This window comes from Apium graveolens, chromosome 11 (assembly GCF_009905375.1).
Source record: "Apium graveolens cultivar Ventura chromosome 11, ASM990537v1, whole genome shotgun sequence".
Lineage (NCBI taxonomy): Eukaryota > Viridiplantae > Streptophyta > Magnoliopsida > Apiales > Apiaceae > Apium > Apium graveolens.
Window position 1 is genome coordinate 1,506,713 of NC_133657.1, and position 17,729 is coordinate 1,524,441.

Genomic DNA, 17,729 nt, shown 5'->3' on the forward strand with positions numbered 1-17,729 from the left:
TTTGTGACTTAGTAATAAGATACACAAAGTAAATTTGACTAAGTTCAAAATCATAATTTGTTTGTGTTAATGAATTTCCACATAAACAACTAATTCAAACATGGGATTTCTAGTATGTTAAAGACTACTAGGTCAGTATCTAGCACAGTACCATTCAAATCACTATCAGAGTATAAAGATCCACATCAGATAACAATCAGCATTTAATGTATATCATTTTAAGAACAGATTACATGAAGATAAGATAATCTGTAAACACTGATCATAAAGTCTGATGCATGAGAATAAAAACTAAGCAGATTTAGAGAAAGAACCTGAAACCATTCCAAGTTCATTTATCAGTCTTGTAAAAGTAGCTTCACATAGTGGTTTTGTGAAGATATCTGCTAGTTGTTGATCTGTTGGAACAAAGTGCAATTCCACTGTACCTTCCATCACATGTTCCCTTATGAAATGGTACCTAATGTTGATGTGCTTTGTCATTGAGTGTTGAACTGGATTACCTGTCATAGCAATAGCACTTTGATTATCACAGTAAATAGGTATTTTAAAAAATTCTAACCCGTAATCCAGTAACTGATTCTTCATCCAAAGAATATGTGCACAACAACTTCCTACAGCAATATATTCTGCTTCTGTAGTTGATGTGGAAATTGATTTCTATTTCTTGCTAAACCAAGAAACTAATCTGCCTCCAAGAAATTGGCAGCTTCCACTTGTGCTTTTCTTGTCTATTTTGCATCCTGTAAAATCTGCATCTGAGTAACCTATTAGCTTAAAATCTGATTCTCTAGGATAACACAACCCTAGATCAGCTGTACCCTTGAGGTACTTGAAAATTCTTTTCACAGCTATTAGATGAAGTTCTCTTGGATCAGCTTGAAATCTTGCACAAAGACAGGTAGCATACATGATATCAGGTCTACTTGCAGTTAAATAGAGTAAAGAGCCAATCATAACTCTGTAGTTAGTAATATCTACTGATGAACCAGTATCTTTATCTAACTTGGTTGCAGTGGTCATGGGAGTGGATGTAGTTGAACTATCTTGCATTCAAAATTTCTTGAGTAAATTTCTGGTGTACTTGGATTGACAGATAAAAGTACCTTCTTCATTTTTCTTGACTTGAAGTCCCAGAAAATAACTAAGTTCTCCCATCATACTCATTTGATATCTTGACTGCATTAGCTTTGCAAACCTTTCACAGATTTGGCATTTGTAGAACCAAATATGATATCATCAACATATATCTGTACCAAAAGTAAGTCTTTTCCATGGTTGAGGTAGAACAGTGTTTTATCAATTGTACCTCTGTGAAATCCACTTTCCAGAAGGAATTGAGCTAAAGTCTTATACCATGCTCTTGGAGCTTGCTTAAGGCCATAAAGTGCTTTGTCAAGCCTATAGACATGATTTGGAAATTTTGAATCTACAAAGTCTGGAGGTTGTTCAACATACACCTCTTCTTCCAATTCTCCATAAGAAAAGCACTTTTCACATCCATTTGAAAGACTTTAAACTTTTTGTGAGCAGCATAAGCCAAAAAGATTCTTAGGCTTCCAATCTAGCAACTGGTGCAAATGTTTCATCATAATCAATACCCTCTTGTTGAGAGTAGCCTTTAGCAACCAGCCTTGCTTTGTTCCTTGTAATTATGCCATCACTGTCAGTTTTGTTTTTGAATACCCACTTTGTGCCAACAACTGATCTGTTCTTTGGTCTTGGCACAAGGGTCCAGACTTTATTTCTTTCAAATTCATTTAACTCTTCCTGCATTGCTTGCTCCCAATCAGTATCTTGAAGAGCTTCTTCCACTTTCTTTGGTTCAGTCTGAGATAGAAAATAATGATAGAGACATTCATTTGATGTTGCAGTTCTAGTTCTGACACCTGCTTCAGGATCTCCAATTAATAAGTCAGGTGTATGTTATTTGGTCCACTTCCTTGCAGATGGAAGTTGATTTCTAGAACTGGATCCTCCCTCATGATCCATGCTATCTCCATCAGCATTTTTTGATGCTCAACCTGTAGTTATGCTCTCTGAGACTTCAGATTTTGAGTTAGATCCTTCAGGATTTGAAAAATCAGAGTTTCCAGAATTATCGGAATTTGGCTCATCAGAACTTGATAAATCAGAACTTGAAGAGCCAGTGACAAGTTCTGATGCTTCTTGAGAGTCTTGAGTTATGGTAGGATCTTCAGCTTGCTCCCCCTGGACAGGTGCATTTTCCTTTGGAGTTGTTACCACTGTTTCAATGACATCAGAACTTAACCCGTCAGAACTTACAGGATCAGAGTTTAAGTCATCAGAATTTAAATCTTCATTTTCAAATCTTAGTTGATCATGATCATTGAAATCTTCAAGTCCAGTAATCTTTTTATCATCAAAAGATACATTGATAGATTCCATGATAACCCTTGTTCTTCAATTGTAGACTCTGAAGGCTTTTGTGGAAAGTGGATATCCAACAAAAATTCCTTCATCAGCTTTTAGATCAAATTTTGACAGCTGTTCAGGATGAGTCTTAAGAACAAAAAACTTACATCCAAATACATGAAAGTATTTCAGATTTGGTTTCCTTTTCTTCACCATCTCATATGGTATTTTTCCATGCTTGTTTATGAGTATAGCATGTTGTTTAAAATAAGCAGTCTGCACAGCTTCAGCCCAAAAGTAGGTTGGTAACTTTGCTTCATCAAGCATAGTTCGTGCAGCTTCAATGAGAGTCCTGTTCTTTCTTTCTACAACTCCATTTTGTTGTGGAGTTCTAGGTGCAGAAAACTCCTGTTTGATTCCATGCTCTTTGCAGAACGCTTCCATGATTGAATTCTTGAACTCAGTGTCATTATCACTTCTTATAATTTTGACAGAATCTTTGACCAACTTATCCAGCTGTATGACATGATCAATTAGAGTAGATGCAGTTTCATTATTCTTGTGCAAGAAATACACCCAAGTGTACCTTGTAAACTTATCCACTATAACCATAGCATATTTCTTCTTTTCGATAGACATGACATTGACTGGACCAAATAGATCAACATTTAGTAGGTGATAAGGCTCAAGAATTGAGGATTCAGTTTTGCTCTTGAAAGAAGATTTTCTTTGTTTTGCCTTTTGACATGAATCATAAAGGCCATCAGGAGCAAATAATGATTTTGGCAGTCCTCTCACAAGATCTTTCTTTACTAGCTCATTTATGTTGTTGAAATTTAAATGAGAGAGTCTCTTATGCCAATTCCAGCTTTCTTCAATTGATGTTCTGCTTAACAGACAGATTGCAGAACCATCAAAGTTTGTTGAAAGTCTGGCTTCATATATGTTACCATGTCTGTAACCTTTCAGAACCACTTTACCTGTAGAATTACTTACAACTTTACAGTGTTCTTCAAAGAAATCCACATGATAACCTCTGTCACTGATTTGACTGACACTTAGCATATTGTGTTTAAAGTCCTGAGACAAGAGCTACTGTTTCAATTATGATATTCCCAAGATTGATATTGCCATATCCCAGAGTCTTTCCCATATTGCCATCTCCATAAGAAACTCATGGGCCAGCTTTCTCCATAAAGTCTGATAACAGGGCTTTATTTTACAGTCATATGTCCTGAACATCCACTGTCCAGCACTAGGATGTTTTTCCTGTTGCCCTGCAATCACAAAGACCACTATTGGTTAGTTTTAAGGACCCAGACTTGCTTGGATCATTTGGCCTTTTTAAGTTTGTTAGCATTTGCAGCGGATTTAGTTTTAGAGTTTATGCTAACATGCTTCTTATCAAACTTTATATCAGACTTTGCATCAGAATTTACACTAGAAGGAATTACACTAACTTTCTTCAAAGAAGGTTTTATTTGATAATAATCATAGTACAAACTATGATATTCCTTACAAGTATAAATGGAATGCCATAAACTACCACAATGAAAATAAGGATTTTGTGGTTTAAACCTAACAGACTGACTCTTAACTCCTGATCTAGGAGGTAAAGAGTTTATATCTTTATTCTTCCTGGAAAAAGAAGCAAGATGGTTAGAGTTTCCACAGTTATAACATTTCTTTCTAGGAGTATTAGGAACAGGCATATAGTTATTGCTTTTATTCACACCTTCCTTTCCATTCCTATTTTTCCTAGCCTCCTTTACCTTGTTGACATTCCTAATCTCTTTCAGCTTATGCTTAAGCTGCTTCTTTGTCATTAAGCCTATGTTGACTTCAGCTGGTTTATCCTATTTTAATTTGTCAGAAGTTGACTTATCTTTGACTTCTGTCACACACTCTTTCATCTTTTCATAATCAGACTTTACAGTTTTTGCTACAAACTCAACATGATTTACCTTTGGCTTAGCAGTCCGTTTAACAACAATTGGCTCAATTTGTTAAGTTCCTTTTTCACTTTTATCATCTCCATAACCTAAGCCCTCTTTCCAGTTTCCACTACTTAATAAATTCTGAATTGTTCTGCCAGAGTTAGTCCAAGTTCTAATAATCTCTCTTTCCTTTTCTAAGTCAGCTTTTAGAGATTTATTCAATTTTAACACTTCATCTCTAACATATAAAGCATCATCTTTTTCTTTCTTAGTTTGATGAAGAAAAACTAACTCTTTTTCTAAATAATAATTTCTCATTTTATAAGCAGAATTTTCAGATGTTAGTCTTTCACATGTTAAAGTCTGATCTCTATAACTAATAAACATGGTTTTAAGATATAATCTCAACTCAGTAATATCATCAGTATAAAAAGCATAAGTTGTTTGAGGTACCTTCAATTCAGTAGTTTCAGGGCTGCTATTAGCATTTGCCATCAGGGCATAGGTCACCTCATCTTCAGAATCTGAAGTGTCTGTCCAGCTTTTCTTCTTTGTGACAAGTGCATTGCCTTTGTCACTTTTTCCTTTCTTGCAGTCAGGAGATATGTGGCCTCTTTCACCAAAATTGTAGCATTTGACATTTGAGTTGTCTCCTCTGTCAGACTTTGCAACTTTGCCTTCAGACTTTTTGAACCCTTTCTTATCAGAACTTACACCTATCCTGGAAAACTTCTTTCCCTTTCTGAATTTCCCGTAGGCTATCTTTGTGATACCCTTCACCATAAGAGCATACAATTTCATCATCTCTTCATCAACATCCATTTCAGGTAAGCTTTCAGTTTCTAAATCATCATTATCAGAATATGATGACTCTGAATCAGACTTTATGATGAGAGCCTTTCCTTTGCCCCTCTTTGAGGCAACAACTTTAGGAGATTCCTCCTCAGCCTTTAGAGCAACTGTCCTTGACTTTCGTCCATGCCTCTTGCTCCTTTGATCCATCTCAAGTTCATAAGTCTTGAGCATACCATAAATTTCATCAAGAGTAATTTCAGTAAGGTCATAGTTGTCTCTTATGGTAGTAGACTTCAAATCCCAATTTTCAGGAAGGGCTATTTTAGATTTGAATCTTCAAGATCATATTCCTTGTCCACCAGTGACAGATCATTCAAGAGTTTGATAAACCTATCATATAAGTCAGTTAATGACTCATCAGCTTTTGAGTCAAAGTGCTTATACTCTTGAGTGAGTATAGTCCTCATGTTCTTCTTGATTGTATCAGTTCCCTGACATCTTGTCTCCAGAGCTTCCCATATCTTCTTTGCAGTTTTACAATGTATTACCATGTTTGACATGACATTATCAATGGCACTATGTAGCAAATGCCTTACCTTTGCATCCTGGGCAATAGATGAGATGTCTTCAGCTGTGTACTCACCTTTCTCCTTTGGTATGGTCTTTGCTGGTTGATCAGCAACTACAACAAAGAGCTTGGTAGGCTTATGTGGTCCTTCATTAATTCTGTCAAGGTATTCTAGATCTGTAGCTTCCAGAAACATAGCTATCTTCACTTTCCATATGGGATACTCAGAAGGTCTCAGTATGGGAACCCTGATAGTCTCATATCGACTGTGGGTCTGAGTCTTTTGAGTTTCTTCTATTTTGGTGGGCTTGGTTGGAGTTTGTGCTTCTTCAGACATGATTGTTTGGATCTTTACTGTATGTGTGTTAAAAGATAAGCTCTGATACCAATTGTTAGGTCACACAACACTGTAGAAGGGGGTTGAATACAGTGTTATTCCAATCAAATCAATTTTGAACACAAGTAACAGTAAACAGATATATTCAATATGATAAACTCTGTTACAATGGAACTGTTCTCTCTTAGTGATGAACAAATATCACTAAGAGCTGCTAGGTTACAATGTATAATCTTCTCGATAATGATAACACATATAGTGTAAACCCTAAGTCTGTGTTTATATAGTACACAGTTACAAGATAACTTCTAACTGATATGGAATATAATTATGTCTCCTAAAATATATCAATCAGATATCTTCTACAAGTCTTCCAGTCTTCTAACTCTTTCCATGCATATCTTCTTTTATTTTAGTCTCGATCTTCTACTGTAAATCAGCTTCCTTCCTTAACTGTAAATCCTCCCGCACTTAAGTTCTGATATGACCTTAAGTTCTGATATTAAGTTCTGACTTCCAGTAAGTCCTGATTTCAGTAAGTCCTGATTTCAGTAAGTCCTGATATGTCATGTTGTTAAGTTCTGAAAACTAAACATAAATCATAATAGACATGACATCTCAAATATATCTTACATAAACCATATCTAACAAAAAATACAAAAAAAACATTAATTACAAATTACACCATAACACTGTGAAATTAAACACACAGTATATACATAACATATATAACAAACAACAATTATGAAAACACCAAAATTAATAAAATAAATTGATTTATATACACATGCAACTAGAAATAAACAAATAAAAACAAAATTACTAAAATTACCTCTTAATTAAACCTCAGAAACCTTCAAACAACACCTGCAAACAAATAACAAAAAAATTAAGAAAATATAAAGGTTATATAAACAGAAAATACATAATGAATACTGAAAGAGAGAGAGAGGGAGAGAGAGTTATACAGAGAGCAAAAAATTAGAACAAGATTAAAAATAGGAGAACACAAAGTGAATAACATATATTTTCAAAATAAATGCTGTCCAATTTCAAATTAATATATTTTTGCAATAATTTAGACAAGGCGGTAAAATTGTAAATAGATAGATCAAAACATGGTATTCTTACTAAATTCCCTATAAATTTTCCCGTTAAATGATTAATTTTTTTAAAAAAATCGACTTCACTATATATATCTCCATCTCCTAGCAATCAACTTTCATACCATATCTGCTATATTTCGGCTATAAATTATTTTTTATATTTACCAAAATCACTAAACCGAAATTATTATTATTTCAGGACTCCCTAAATTTTAGTGATTCTCGTAAGCATAACTAGTGATTTATCACCTAAATTTAGCACATATGGAGGATGTGCAAAAAAACAGTGGATTTAGATTTTTAAAAAAACTCGCTCAATTTCAAGAAAAATCTATTTAAAATTGAGGAAATTAGGTGGGTTGTGTGTTGGAGGATATATTTAAGTCGGGTTGAGCTTGATTCTATGTTTCCATTGTAATGTCGTTCCTATTTAATCAAGACCCATGTCATATTTATAAAAATGTCATCTGAGTTTAATATTCTAAAAAAACAAAATTATATCGAAAAGATAAATAAAAAATAATTTTTGAAAAAATTAAAATAGACTTAAATCACTTTAACTCTTAACACAATTTTTAAAAGTTAATCTTAAAAATATAGTTACAAATCACAATAACAAATAGTGACTGTTGTAAGTCACTTTTATTCCACATAAAAGCACGTTTGATATCTCGAACTCAATCTTATTTAAGGATACTCATAAAACTTCTGTTTTGAAAATCAAATGATTTTATGTTCAAAAAATTCAAAGACATGACATCCTATCTACCAAAAAAGAATTAGTGACAATGATATATGAATCTCATAATAGAATAATAATATAATTTAGTACAATACCAAAATAAAAATAAAGGAATAAACTAACACTATATGCTACTACCACCTCAAAATATAAGATCCATCAATCACATAAATCAATCAACCACTCTAATTCGACGCCTCTGAGGCCTTCTATTACCATATCTCCCGAAGATTTAAAGTACGCAAATATAGTGAAAGTAGGTTATACTAATTTCTTCTCGGTCTTTCTTTCCTTCTCACACCCGTCAATACTTAACCTTCCACACGCCGCACTGAAGCCGATATACTTCTCCCCCGGACATGTCCAAACCAGCACAGTCTATATTCCCTTACTTTTTTATATAATAGATATAACTTGTAGTTGCCTTTTGAAAAAGGCAATCGGAAATATATCTAACATGGTACAACCACAAATCCAACGCAACATCCTCATTTTTGATACCTCTAGTCGTAGCTCTTGTGCCTTCTTCACCGCCCAACACTCATCCTCATATAACAAAGCTGGTCAATAGCTACTCGATAAAATCTTCCGTATAAATTTAAAGGGACCTTTTTATCACACAATACTCCTGAGGAAGCCCTCTACTTTAACCATCCTGATTGAATATAGTGAGTAAAATCAACATCGGTCTTACCATCTTTATGAATCATAGAACCCAAATACTTGAAACTTTTTTTCAGAACTAATATATGCTCCCAATTCTGACATCAACCCCCTCTTCACCTGGTTCACTACTAAAATTACAACAAAAGAATTCAATTTTTGAACGACTAACCGGCAAGCTCGAAATCTCCAATGTAACTCTTCATTGTTCTAATTTCTCATTAAGCACTGACCTTGTCTCTTTAATAATAAATATGTCATCAACAAAAAATATATACCAAGGTACATCATCCTAAATTCCTCTAGTGAGTAAATCTATAATCATTGTGAATAAAAATAGAATTAATGACGATCCTTGGCTCTTAATGAGTAGCCAACAACCAACATGTATACTAATTTTAGAGATTAAGATGAAAAGTTTCGAATGAATTATTCAAATAGGCTAAATAAAATTGTAACAAAATAATATTAACCATACAACAAGTGTAAATAAATTCAAATAAAGTTGGAAATATAACTTTGTGTAGGGACAACCTAATTCTTAATAGTCAAATACAAGTACATAATGTAAACAATAAAATCAAAGGCGGTGGACCAATGAGATTTGTAATTTAAAGTTGTGCGGGTTGGACTGTTAAATAATTAAATTAATTTATTGATATGTATTACAATTATTATTTATATTATTATTTACATAATTACATTAATAATTACATTACTATATATATATATAATATATAAAGTTTATATAATCAATTTTTTACAGTTCAGTTTAGTTTTAATTGGTTTGAAAATTTTTAAAATCAAATCGCAACCATATTATCAATTTGGTTATCGATTGGTGCAGTTTTCAATGGTTCGGTATCATGCATTTTTTTGCAGTTTCAGTTTTATTTTTGTTTGATTTGTTCATCCCTAATTTGAATAGATCGAGTATGAACATAAATTGATTATTTTTAAGGCATATATAATTATTTATGAGTCGAGTTCGAGTAGCTCACAAACCGTTTGACTTATCTATAGCCTTATCTTTAACCACATTAGGTATACAATTGGCTATTTAATAAATCTAAATACTTATTGAAATATAAAGAACTAAAAATGTGTTATACTCCAATATTATTCTTTATCTTGATTACCTATAATGTAACATGTGTTTAAGAATTTTACTACTAATTTTTAATTAAAGAAAAAAAATACCTGTGAAAGTCTATGCGACACATTTAAAGAATGGTCATTGACTAACAAATGTAGCCGATAAGTTTTCAATAATCCTAATGGGACGAGACTCATAAAAGTGATAGTGGTTGTGTTATCCACTAACAATCAAATTAGGTTAATTTGTAGGGAGATTGAATATAAATTAAATTTTTTAAGATAATCTATATTTGGGAGATGAAATCTGAACACCGATATTCAAACTTTCCAGGTGGTTTGTTTTTTGACTTGCCACCTGAGGTTTATTTGAAGAAATAATTTATTGTAATTACAAAAGTAATCTCACAAATACGGTTTACAGTATTTTAATCAAAGAAGGATCTCTCTCTTTAGCTCGCTGAAAATGTAAAACTTATTTCTTGAGTAAAATATTTGCTACTACTTAGTTTATAAATCACCAAGTTACAGTGCTTGCTAGATAATACATAACATAGTCTTCAAGGTCAAGCAAGATTGCTTCTTCATTCTCTTTCCCGTAAGGCTTGACAAATAAGGCTAGATTGTATCTTGATATATTACTTTAAATATCCCTCCAATTTGTCATGCATGGAAATGAAATGTTTCTTCTTCTTCTTCTGAATTCAATATCACATACAAAGTTTGTCTTGGGTTCCATTTTCTTTATTCAGATTTCCATCAACATTTGCGCTTTGTCAGACTCGAGACTTGACCAGTGTCCAGTCGCTATCACCAGCTATATAATTTCTCTTAGTCATTGAAAATCACTTGATTAGTCGTTGGTGGGTTGATATTGCTAGCCATTGATGATGTGTCTTCATTTAGAAGTTGGTAGCTCACTTTCACTTAATCAGAATTACATGGCATCGAGTATTTACAATTACCCACCACATTCTAGATTATCCATTGAGTCAATATGGCTTATGAATGAATAAAAATATTACTATCTAAAATAAAAAATCTCACAAGAAAGTGTTGCAAAATCCTCATCAGTTGATGGGCAACTCCTTCAATGGCTATCCTTTAGGATGGGTAGCTGTTGAAGACTACAGTTTGTCTTAACATAATTATGAAATGTGATTTGTTTATCATTAGGATTTAGGCTTGATTTCTAAAAATCTCCCCCAATTTATGACTGATCGAATAACAGCCATAAATTAAAGCCTTATTGATAACAAAACACATTCTGACTTATTGGTATTTAAAAGTGCAAAATTGTGTCATGTTAAGCTACTGATACATAGTGGAAATAGTTTTGAGAAAAGATGTTACTCTGAAAGTAGCTCCTTTAGTCTGAGCATATGAGAGAGTGATTCCTTTCAGATTATTTTGTTATTTGATATTACAATTTGTCCTTTTAGGAACGATCCCTCATCCTTCATCTTGACAATTAGCTTCTCCAAGAAAAATATTGAATTTTCATTATTTCTCTAAAGTAATAAAGTTTTGTCAGTGGAATTAAGATTTCCAGCTCTTGTTAAGCCTAAACATGTCTTCATGTCAAGAGTGAGTATCCTTCTTTGAAGTCGTTATGTATAAGTTATACATTGTTGATTCCTTTCTTGTTTTTAGATACTGGCCTAACGGTATTGAGGTGGAATGCAATTTTCTAACTTCATGGACCTTGTTTGGATGAAGTCTGTTTGAAGAATGCTCATTACTATTAGCTGCACATATGGTTGAGTCATTGTCCTCAGTATTCTTCACTAGATTATGAGAGTTTTTAGAAGACTGGTTTCTGGAATCCTTTCATTATTGATGACCTTTGCCCCCTTAAAAAAAAGAGAATTATAACACATTTTTCTTAGGGTTGACAGGCTCTTTATTAGACAAAATTGGATCTTCATTAAATTCAGTAATTACTTTGATTGATTCACTTAGAACTGAATGACGTATAAGTGACACCTGAACTGTCTTTGTCCCTTGCAATTGTTCTTGTCCTCTTTCCCTTGGGCTTCTTGACTACTTCTCAGCTTCCAGTTGTCTCTATCTCTGTGGCCAGTTTTATTTGAGTGTTTAGTGATTAAATTATCAATAACTCAATATGTGTACAAGTCTTCAGCTTGAGCAAGTTCATAGTTTCCAAGTAATGTAAAGACCCAGGTCTTTACTTACCCTTTGTTGAGGGACTATTGTCCTTCTAGTGATTTCACTTTTTGTTGATGCTTTGCTCCCCCTTAGATTGATACTTAGGTTGATGAGATTTGCACGTTACAGCTGCAACTTCTTACTCACCCTCAGTTAGAGCTACAGACTTCTCCCCCATTTTGTTAGCATCAAGGATTTAAATTTGCATCAAGATTTTTGTGTTCACTTGAGTATCTGAGAAGATGTCCTTCTTTAATAGAGTCCATATTGTGTGTAACTGGAGCGTGACAGATTGTTATGGGATTTGCAGCATTCTAATTGATTTCAATACCAAGAATATTTATATGAAATCCAGTTACACATGTATTTCTCTCATGTTGTCTATTTTCATGCATCAGGGGCTCCCCCTGGCTCACACACCTTACACCCTCACCTTCTGAGGTAGAACTCTCTATCTCACTTGCAGGGGCAGAAGAATTATCATGCCTCTTATTTACACTTCTCTCCTTTTGCCTCCTGTAAAAGCAGCCCTCTTAGTGTGTTCACTCTTTTTCCTCAATCCTAGTAGTGTTAATATAATTATTTGAACATCGCCTCTATCAACTGTTATAAGACAGCGATTGATGTAACAATATAAGTTATCAATGGATGTGCTGCAAAGCTAGACATTGATGGACTAACACTTAGCAATGGCTGATAAATAGCCATTGGAGGAGAAAATGAGATAGCAGTTGAAGGTGTCAATGTGGTTGAAATCTGTGAAGATTGATAACCGTTTAAGAGCACAATTTAACTACTAGAAACTGGAATGAGAGACTGATACTCCAACAAATCATCTGAAAGATGATGCGTATCAGTTTGAGAGTGTAACGTATCCATGAACTTAAGATGTGAAAAGTCATTTTAGGAAGGTTGATATTAAACTAACATCCAGGAGAACAATAGGTGAGTTGTTTTTAGTTTTTATATGTGGTTGTTGTAAGATTGATATGCATAAGTTGGGGATATGACTCTATAATTATAAGAGTCACATTAATCTGAATTTAAGAAAGACATGGTCTCAACAGGTGAGATGTCTCATGTTCTGAAATGAACAGCTGAACTCAGAAGTTGAATGATTTAGAATCAAAACATTCTTGTAGTTATGTGGATGTGTTCTTCCTTTTCATCAAGCTCCAGTAAACTAGAGGGGATTTGAATATATCTTTCATTCAGATAACATTCTCAAACCCTGGTTATCTTTGGGAGGGACCATCATAATTGTGGATTTTCCAACTTTGATAAATCAAGATAGTTTTACTTATTATCTCAACACTTCAAGGAAGTGCATTTTAGACAATAGTTGTGAGGGATGGTGTTCAGTCAAGCTGAACCTGCATTTGAATTGAAGTGGATTTGAATGATTTCCCCTCAGAAATGTCATTCCCAAACAATGTAGCCGTTGTAGGTCTACTTGCACTTAAAATGTGCTCAATTTTCCAAGGTCTTCACTAAAGAGTGATGAAATCCTTATTTTTGAATTAGCATCATCAAGGTCTACCTCAGCATGTATCCTCTAACTAAATCTAAATGAGGGTTCTGAGTTGGAAAACACAATACAAGCATTATGTTTCATGAGCGGTTGGCGTGGTAATGAAACTAATTTATTTCTAATTTTGCTGCAAGCAACTCAAGCAAGTTGAGCTTCTTGATTACAAAGAAATTTTTGATATTTAAAGAAGAATTTAGTTAGAACTGAGTTTTGGCAATTTCTTCTGAAAGATAGAAGATGTTTCAAGTGGCGTGCTCGTATTTTTGCAAGTAAGTGCTTCATATTAAAATCCATTGGTTTGTGAAGTAATTCCATGAGACAAATACAGATGATCAATTGGATCACCAGTGTCTTTGAGGGAGACAAATAGTGAATGCACTCAGGAATTAAATACCAGTTATTTTGGCTTAGAGAGGCTTAATGTATCACTCAACTTACTGGTTCTATTTTCTAACTAGCGTTCCTTTGTAATCTGATCACTTATGGTACACGATGAGATCAGAAGGTGGTTAATAACTTGTGGGATGCTTTAATGTTACTCTTTTTAAGGTCAAGTTATTTACTTCTGATTAACATAACTGAAAATAAATTTGTCTAGTTTCTTATGTCTTACATCAGTCTGATCAGCTGCAAATTGTTAACCATTATTGACTAGCAATGATTATTGGCTTAAAGATTTTCAAGATCGTGGTCTCATTAACTTGTTTTATGTATACTGTAGAGATGAATGATCAAACACAGTTATAACAAGAATGAGAAATCAGATAATCAAGTAAAGAAGCATAGAACAACAATCAGAAGTTATTTTATTTAAAGAGAACAAATTACAAGAAAAAGTTATTTTAAACATAAATATAAAGTTTTTACTCTACTCAATCCTAACATCTAGAAGTCCAGACCTTAATGTTGGAAGAGGTAGAAGCACCGCCTTGGCTACCACCACCATTTCCATCTCTCCGAGGATTGGCAAGAGTAGCAGCAAAAGCAGTAGCAGCAGCCTCACGGGCCCTCTTGGCCTCGATGGCTGCCTGGATACGTGTCAGGACAACTGGCATTTCTTCCTTGGCTTTAGGACCATTGATGATCATACCCTCAACAATAACTTTATTGATGTCATGAAGGAAAATAATCGTCATATTATTTGAAGAAGGATAGAAATCAACAGTTAAAAAAGAAAGAAGATACGATGAGGCAGATGAATATTTATAGGCCAGGAAAGCTCATGACTGATTATCTATAGTCAGGGACGCCTTAAATATTTCATTGAAACTGGAGATGTGCATTAAACGGCACAGAGAATAAAGAGGTGACCTAAACAATATTTCAAACTGGAAGACTGTGAAGTCTAAACATTTATAATAATATAATATTCGAAATAATGTAACACTAAGTTAATTTATCCAGCAAAAAGGATAGATTTAAAATGTAAGGCACAAAAAAAATAACCAAGAGATTTCAAGACTTAATTGAGTAGACCCATTAAAGATTAGCTAAATTATCATCACATGAATTTAAGTCTCATCTTTTGGCTGCAAAATCATTTAAGATAATTTATCCATTAATACATAAATAGTTCAAGGGCTAACATTTAGGCAGATAACAGAAATACCATTTATTCGTTGGGTGCATGATAAGTGGATTTTATATCCACTTGGAACGCTTCATTACAAGCTTAAATTGGTGTTTTGGACTCAAGTTGTTGGTATTTTGATGTGTTTTTGTGTTATTACATTTCAGGTATCAGTTAAATGAAGAAAGGAACTTTTAAAGAAAATATGATGAAAAGTGATTAGATTTGGAAGCCAAGGCCATTGTCAAGTTGTAGAGAATCTCGTTAGCTTCGCGTGGACAGTTGAATCGCCTAATTCTGACGAGTAGAACTCAAGTTATGGCGAAAATAAGATTCATCAGAATTTTCCAGAAAGGCTACAGGCGCACGCCTGCTGGTGCCAGGCGCCCGCCTGCTGGTGTCAGGCGCCCGCCTGCTGGTGCTAGGCGGCCGCGTGCTGATGCGCGGCTGACTTCGCTGATTTTGCTGAAAAAGCCTTTTTTGAGTGAAATTTGACGATTTTAAGGGTTCATGTCCAATATGGGCTTATATATACATAAAAAGGGTTTTCATCATCCGGGAAGATTGGGATACCAAGGAGAAGACCTAGAAGCACAAAACAACTCCGAAAAAGAAGATCTTGTTTTCAACTTGTGATTCTTTGAATTAGTTATAACTTTGGATGCTCGTTTTCGTTCTTGTTGAACCTAGATCTCGTTTATTCAAACTTTAATTATTATTCAGTTTATTAAGACCTTGTTTTATACCATGCTTTCATTGGAACCCATGATGATGATGAGTTCAATTATGGGCTAATCGTTATCATAGGATTCTAGCAGATTTACTTATGGATTTCAATAATTAATTTGTTTCGATATCTTGGTGTGTGGTGATTGTATGATATCCTAGTATTGGTTGTGCTTATTCGTCTTATGTGCATAGCTAACATATAAGATAGCGTGTTAATCTCTATTGAAGCGACAGTGAATATAGAGGTTTAGAACTTGCCATGCTAGCATAGGTTCATGTATTTGTTATGCATGATTCATAGGAAACTCTAACCGTTTTACTTGCCCTATGTAATCACGATAGATAACTTGCGCATTAAAGAGTTATGTTTTCAATTCTTATAGACATATAAGGACTAAGCATAATTGGTGTATATTCAACTTCTATCTCTTTTATGGATGCTTGGTAGTAGGGTATTCGTACAACGAAAGTTGGCGTTTACTAGTTTTGTGTTATCTGATTAGTGTCATCACCGTTACATGCTAAGGTTAAGAACGATAAGGCTATTGAATGAAGTATTTACTGAAGTTAGAATCCCATGTTTGTCATATATAGTAATTCAATCTCAATTCTCTTAGTTAATGTTATTTAGTATAATCTCTTAGTTTAATAAAAGCCCAATTTTTATTTGTCTTAGCATTGAGCGATAACCATACATTGTTGCATAGGTGCATAAATTGAACTTAACCTAAACCAGTCTCTGTGGGAACGAATCTGATTTATATCTTATACTAATTGCGAATGCGTATACTTGCGTGAATTTTAGCGCGTGTTTTCGCCCTAACAAGTTTTTGGCGCCGCTGCCGGGGACTCGGTGTTAATTTTTAGTTTATGTGCTTGTCATCAGTGGTCATTAAAGTTTAGTGACTCAGATTCTTTTACTGTCACGGTTTACTTGTTGTATTTCATGTACTCATTACAATGGGAGATCCAGCAGCACGACGAGAGCCTTGATGGATTTTTCTCAACCCAAGATCAATGATATTCAATCTAGCATTGTCAGGCCAGCTATCACATCTAATACCTTTGAGATAAAGCCTGGCATAATTCAATGGGTACAGAATTCAGTCCAGTTTGGGGGACCTCCAATGGAAGATCCCAATACGCACAGTAGGGATTTCATAGATGCAGTGAAGCTGAGACTGTTCCCATTCTCTCTGAGGGACAAGGCTAAGAGCTGGTTACACTCTCTACCAGCTGGTTCGATTGCTACTTGGGAAGATCTTGCTCAAAAGTTTCTCACTAAATTCTTCCCTATGGCAAAGACAGCTGCATTCAGAAATGCTATTACTCAATTTGTGCAGCAAATGGGAGAATCTTTGTGTGAAGCTTGGGATGCTTAGAAAGTGTCCTCATCATGGAATGCCTGATTAGATGATCATCAATTGTTTTTATAATGGGTTGGGAGCACAGTCCAGACCCATGCTCGATGCAGCATCAGGCGGAGCATTATGGGCAAAGAACTATGAGGAAGCTTATGATCTAATTGAACTGATGGCTTCTAATGAATATCAGTATCCAACCCAAAGATGTCCACAGGGCAAGGTAGCAAGAGTTCTTGAGGTGGATACAGCTATGGCTATCACTGCTCAACAAAAGGAATTGTCTATGAAGATCGATTTTCTGGCTAACTTGGGTGTTAATCAGATAACCAGTGTTTGTGAGCTATGTGCATGTTCGCATGCGACGGCCCAATGCACTATATCTAGTGAATCAGATCAGTTTGTGAGCAACTTTCAGAGATCGCGGCAACCAGTTCCAGACACTTATCATCATGACAACTGGAATCATCCTAACTTCAGCTGGAGCAACAATCAGAATGTGATGCAACAGCCATTCCAGCAGTTTGGAAATAAGCTATTCAACCCTCCTGGTTTTCAGCAACAATTTGCACCAAGATGGCAACTCCAACTTCAACAACAAACTCATGATGCAGGTCTATCTTCGAATAAAAAATCTGAATTGGAGGAGTTCAGGCTTATGTGCAAAAACCAGACTCTTATATGCCAAGTCAGGCTATTTCTATCCAGAATCTGGAGAACCAAATAGGGCAAATTGCAAATGCCTTAGTG

The 17,729-nt window shown here is 34.5% G+C and overlaps 1 pseudogene; it reads right to left on the minus strand.

Annotated features, from left to right (window-relative positions):
• Positions 1–16,928: 16,928 nt before the first annotated feature.
• Positions 16,929–17,021, minus strand: LOC141699569 (small nucleolar RNA R71; annotated as a pseudogene).
• Positions 17,022–17,729: the final 708 nt, after the last annotated feature.